Raw genomic sequence first — 6,339 nt, forward strand, 5'->3', positions numbered from 1 at the left:
ATAGGATATGATTTGGACTCATCTCTAACTCTACTTGTAAATTGAAAGTATCTCAATTCTAATTCTATTCGTTCTCAATCCAGAAATATCCGATCTTATTCACGAATTACCAAAAAAGTTATTATATAATTCGATGGGTATGTAAATTAAAAATCCAACACAAATAATACAGTCATTTCCAAATAAAATAATTATCTCATAAATAAGATAAAACATCAAATGTCTAATTCAATATAAATTTTTTATTAAAATTAATAACACAAATATAAATAAAATTATTGTAGATTCATAAGCATTTTATTTGTTACAATAATTTTTATCTATAACATATATATATATATATGGTGAATTCTATCCAACCCCCTCTAAAATAACATGTAAATTACCTTCATGATGTGTCACACTTTAATTGGTCATTATCTTAACTATAGTTGGGTTATTTTGTAATTTATTATTTGAGATGGGTAATTATATAATTTCTTAAAATATTAAATTTCTACCCCGTTAATTGAAGCACGTTCTCACGCATTCTCTTTCTTCAGTGCATCATTCCTTAACGGGTTGTTAAATTCTCATGGCTCGTAACTTTCCCGTTCTTCTCAGTATAGTCAGCGCTGACTTAATTTCTATCTCTTATCCTCTCACTCAATCCTTTTTTTAGCCATGAATCACTCCTTACCAATATTTTTTTTGGTGACTACTCCTTACCAATATAAACATCATTAATGGTTAGTTTGGTTATTAATTTTTTTTATTAAAAAAATATATCTTTATTTAATTACACGATGGAATATATATTTATATGTAAAATATAATATAATAAAATAAATCTATTCAAAATACTTAAAAATATAATTAAAATTATGAACATATAAATATTGTTCATACCCTGGCCCAACGATAAAAGGCCCAGGTCCAAATAAAAGGCCCAATCTGAAGGATTAAGCCTAGCTAAGTACCGACCTTCACATAAGAAGTCGGTACCAACCTTCACATAAGAAGTCGGTATCGACCACGACTTAGTCTGAAGAAGTCGAATGTGAGATTAGCTGGCAGATAAACGCTCATTCAAATGAGTAACCGCCCCTAAAATCTCTCTAACCGCTTCATGAAGCCATATCTTAACCTCCCCAAGATAATGGGGCGGTTAACACCCTAAAGATACGGCACTACTCCAACGGTGGTTATTGGCTCACCACTATAAATACACTGACACCCCTCAGGTATCTCTAAGCCCAATACTCTCTAGACCTGCTCACACTCTTGCTAACTTAGGCATCGGAGTGTCTTTGCAGGTACTACCCCCCTCTCCTCGTACGAACAAGTCGGACGGAGCCTCCCGAGTTGCGCACTCACACGTAGCCTCCTCCTCCACGTATTTGGGCCAGTCAACGCCGTCCAATCAGGCAATCTCCGGTTACCCACCGTAACATTGGCGCCGTTGCCGGGGACCCGAGAGATCATCCCTTGATGGCAGACAGATCCCACGAAGAAGGCCATGTCGAAACAGATTCCGAACAAGAGAATCTGGACATGAGCAATAACGACGCGGATCAAGCCCTACAACAGGAAGATAACAATCAACACAGAGAGGGTACCTCCGGAGTGAAGAACCCGAAGGTAAATTCCTCAGATGGGCGCGAATCAGAGAAAGGCGGACCGTCCCACGTAGTGGAACTAATGGGATTAGTCCACAGCCGCCTGGAACAATTGGAGCAGGAGCGGGAGAAGCAAAAGGAAACTGAAAGGTACCTTAAAGAGGAGATGGAGCGGTGAAAAGAGTTAGAAAGAAAACTCTTACAGCTAGAATCCTCCCTCAAGAGTCACAACTCCCGCGACGAACAAGAAGACCAACTCTCGGGCGGAGAAGATCCTTTCAGCGAGGACATAATGAGGGCAAAAGTTCCGAGGAACTTCAAAAGCCCTGATATGGACCTCTATGATGGAACCACGGATCCAAAGCATCATCTAAGCAACTTCAAAAGTCGGATGTATGTAGCCGATGCCTCCGACGCTACGAGATGCAAAGCTTTCCCGACCACTTTATCGAAAGCAGCGATGAAGTGGTTCGATAGCCTTCCCCCGAGATCAATCACCAGCTTTAAGGACCTCTCAAAGAAGTTTTTGATGAGGTTCTCAATTCAGAAAGACAAGGTAAAACATGCACCGAGCCTCCTGGGAATAAAACAAGAGGTCGGAGAGTCTTTACGAGCCTATATGGAAAGGTTCAACAAAGCATGTTTGGAGATCCAAGACCTGCCCACAGAGGCAGTCATAATGGGGCTAGTCAATGGACTCAGAGAAGGTCCCTTCTCACAGTCCATATCCAAAAGGCACCCCGTTTCTCTAAGTGATGTACAAGAAAGGGCCGAAAAGTACATCAACATGGAAGAGAACGCAAAATTAAGAGACCTGAGTTGGCGACCTGGACCCCCTCCCTCATCTAAGGAGAGGGAAAGGGAAGTCAAGAAGAAGGAAGAAATCGGTCTCGAGAGGCCCAGAAAATATCACTCTTATACTCCTCTAAAAACTTCTATAGTGGATGTATACAGAGAGATTTGCCACACTGAAAGGCTGCCACCCCCTAGACCTATTAAAAATAAGAAAGGGGGAAGCCGCAACGATTATTGTGAGTACCATAAAATATATGGTCACTCCACTAATGACTGTTACGACCTTAAGAATGTGATAGAAAAGCTGGCTAGAGAAGGTCGGCTTGATAGATATCTCATAGAAAGGTCGGACAGTCACGGAAAAAGAAAGCGAGATGATATGGATAGGAGAGATCCACCACCACAAACCCCGGAGAGACATATCCATATGATCTCAGGAGGATTTGCGGGAGGTGGAATCACCAAATCTTCTCGCAAAAGACACCTCAAAAGAGTCTACCAGGTCGGAGAGGAGTCACCCGACCTCCCTACCATCTCATTCACAAAAGAAGATGGGCAAGGAATAATCCCTGGACACGATGATCCAGTGGTAATAACCATGATCCTAGCCAATGCCCATCTCCACAGAACCCTAGTAGACCAAGGAAGCTCGGCGGACATCCTTTTCAAGCCCGCTTTCGACAAGCTAGGGTTGGATGAAAAAGAGTTGAGAGCCTACCCTGACACCCTATATGGATTAGGGAACACGCCAATAAAACCACTAGGATTTTTACCCCTTCACACCACTTTCGGAAAAGGGGAAAAATCAAAAACTCTGAGTATAGACTTCATAGTCATTGATGAAGGGTCAGCCTATAATGCCCTAATTGGCAGGACTACCCTTAATCGGCTCGGAGCAGTGGTATCCACTCCCCACCTTTGCATGAAATTTCCGACCGCAGCGGGAATAGCAACGGTAAGAGGAGACCAAAAATTGGCGAGGAAATGCTACAATGAAAGCCTAAATCTGAGAGGAAAGGGCAAAGAAGTCCACACCATAGAGCTCGGTGGCGCAAGGGCCAGAGAAGAGTTGCGACCCCAACCGGGAGGAAAAACCGAGGAGATACAAGTCGGTGAGGAGGAAGGAAAAAACACTTACATAGGAGCCAACCTAGGGGAAACCCTAAAACAAAGGTTGGGTGAACTCCTGAGAGCTAATTCTGACATCTTCGCATGGAAGGCTTCCGACATGCCCGGGATTGATCCCGAGCTCATGTCCCACAGGCTCTCGGTTTACCCAGGGTCCCGACCTGTACAACAAAGAAGACGCAAGCTCGGCCCGGAACGAGCCCTAATAGTAGAAGAGCAAGTACAGGCGCTCCTGGAAGCCGGCTTTATTAGAGAGGTCAAGTACCCAACATGGCTAGCCAATGTAGTGCTAGTCAAAAAACAGAATGGTAAATGGAGAATGTGCGTCGACTATACCGACCTGAATAAAGCATGTCCTAAGGATCCTTATCCCTTACCAAGTATTGATACCCTGGTGGACTCCAGCTCGGGGTACCAATACTTATCATTCATGGATGCCTACTCGGGATACAACCAAATCCCGATGTACGAGCCCGACCAGGAGAAAACATCTTTTATCGCACCAAAAGCAAACTATTGCTACGTGGTCATGCCATTCGGATTAAAGAATGCGGGAGCCACATATCAAAGGTTGATGAATAAAGTGTTTTTTCCCCACTTGGGGAGCCTGATGGAAGTATACGTTGACGACATGCTAGTCAAAACCAAGCAAGAAGTCGACCTCTTATCCGACCTCTCACAAGTCTTCAACACTATAAGGTTGCATGGGATGAGACTAAATCCCGCAAAATGCGCCTTCGCGGTGGAAGCAGGAAAATTTCTAGGATTTACGCTAACACAAAGAGGGATTGAGGCCAATCCCGATAAATGCAGAGCCATCCTAGAAATGAAAAGTCCGACTTGTTTGAGAGAGGTCCAGCAGTTGAATGGCCAACTTGCAGCCCTCTCCAGGTTTTTGGCTGGATCAGCATTAAGATCCCTACCTCTCTTCTTCCTACTAAGAAAAGGATGCCAGTTCAAATGGACTCCTGAGTGCGAAGAAGTATTCATCAGCCCTGATAAGAGAAGACGAGGTCGGACAACACCCGGTCTATTTTATCAGTAAGGTCCTACAAGGCCCTGAACTAAGGTACCACAAACTAGAAAAGTTTGCCTACTCCTTAGTGATAGCCTCACGAAGGCAACGACCTTACTTTCAAGCTTACACAATAAGGGTCCGCACAAACCAGCCCATGAAGCAAATCCTCCAAAAGACGGATGTTGCGGGAAGAATGGTTCAATGGGCAATAGAACTCTCCGAGTTTGATTTGAGATATGAAACTCGGACAACAATCAAAGCCCAATGCCTAGCCGACTTTGTGGCAGAATACGCGGGAGATCAAGAGGAAAAGCCGACTACATGGGAACTCTATGTAGACGGATCCTCCAACAAAACAGGGAGCGGCGCAGGTATAATATTGGTAGATGAAAGAGGAACCCAGATAGAGGTTTCCTTAAAATTTGAATTTCCGGCTTCAAATAATCAGGCAGAATATGAAGCCTTGATCGCCGGATTAAAGTTGGCAGAAGAAGTCAGTGCAACAAAGGTGATGGTATACAGCGACTCACAGGTGGTGACCTCCCAAATAAGCGGAGAATATCAGGCAAAGGACCCTAATATGAAGAGGTACTTGGAAAAAACCTTGGAGCACCTCGGGCGCTTTGCAGAAACCGAGGTCAAACACATAACTCGGGATCTAAATAGCAGAGCAGACGCCCTATCCAAGTTAGCAAGTACCAAACCAGGAGGAAACAACAGAAGCCTGATTCAAGAAACCCTCCAAGAGCCCTCGGTAGCAAAAACAGAAGATAAACAAGAGGTACTCGAGGTAGTCGGTTTAAACCTCGGATGGATGAATCCCTTGGTCGAATACCTGAAATTCGACATCCTCCCTAAAGAGGAGAAAGAAGCTAAAAAGATCCGAAGGGAAGCACAACATTACACTTTGGTGAGAAATGTACTCTACAGAAGAGGGATATCAACACCATTGTTAAAGTGCGTACCGACCTCAAGAACCGCCGAGGTGTTGGAGGAAATACATAGTGGGATCTGTGGAAATCATCTCGGAGCAAGGTCACTAGCCAGAAAGGTAATCCGAGCTGGGTTCTACTGGCCGACCTTACAAAAAGATGCCACAGAATTTGTGAAAAAGTGTCAACCATGCCAGATGCATGCAAAGTTCCACGTGGCTCCCCCAGAAGAGCTCATTAGTATCACTTCTCCATGGCCTTTTGCAAAATGGGGAATGGATTTGTTAGGTCCTTTTCCCCAAGCGCCAGGACAAGTCAAATACTTGATCGTAGGAATAGATTACTTCACAAAGTGGATAGAAGCAGAACCATTAGCTACGATCACCGCTCAAAGAAGTCGCAGGTTCCTCTACAAAAATATCATCACAAGATATGGGATACCTTACTCCATCACTACGGATAATGGAACCCAATTCACCGACGCCACTTTCCGAAGCTTAGTAGCCAGTATGAAAATAAAACATCAGTTCACCTCGGTGGAGCACCCACAAGCAAATGGGCAAGCCGAGGCAGCCAACAAAGTCATACTGGCAGGACTAAAGAAGAGACTACAAGAAGCAAAGGGAGCTTGGGCTGAAGAGCTCCCTCAGGTGCTATGGGCTTATAGGACAACCCCCCAATCCGCCACAGGAGAAACACCCTTCCGACTAGTCTATGGCGTAGAAGCCATGATTCCAATAGAAATCAATGAGCAAAGCTCGAGGGTAATTCTCCACGACGAAGTCGAAAATGTAAGGGGACACAAAGAGGAGCTCGACTTGCTCCCCGAAGTCCGAGAAGACGCCCAAATAAGAGAAGCAGCATTGAA

Source organism: Arachis duranensis, chromosome 9 (genome assembly GCF_000817695.3).
Source record: "Arachis duranensis cultivar V14167 chromosome 9, aradu.V14167.gnm2.J7QH, whole genome shotgun sequence".
Lineage (NCBI taxonomy): Eukaryota > Viridiplantae > Streptophyta > Magnoliopsida > Fabales > Fabaceae > Arachis > Arachis duranensis.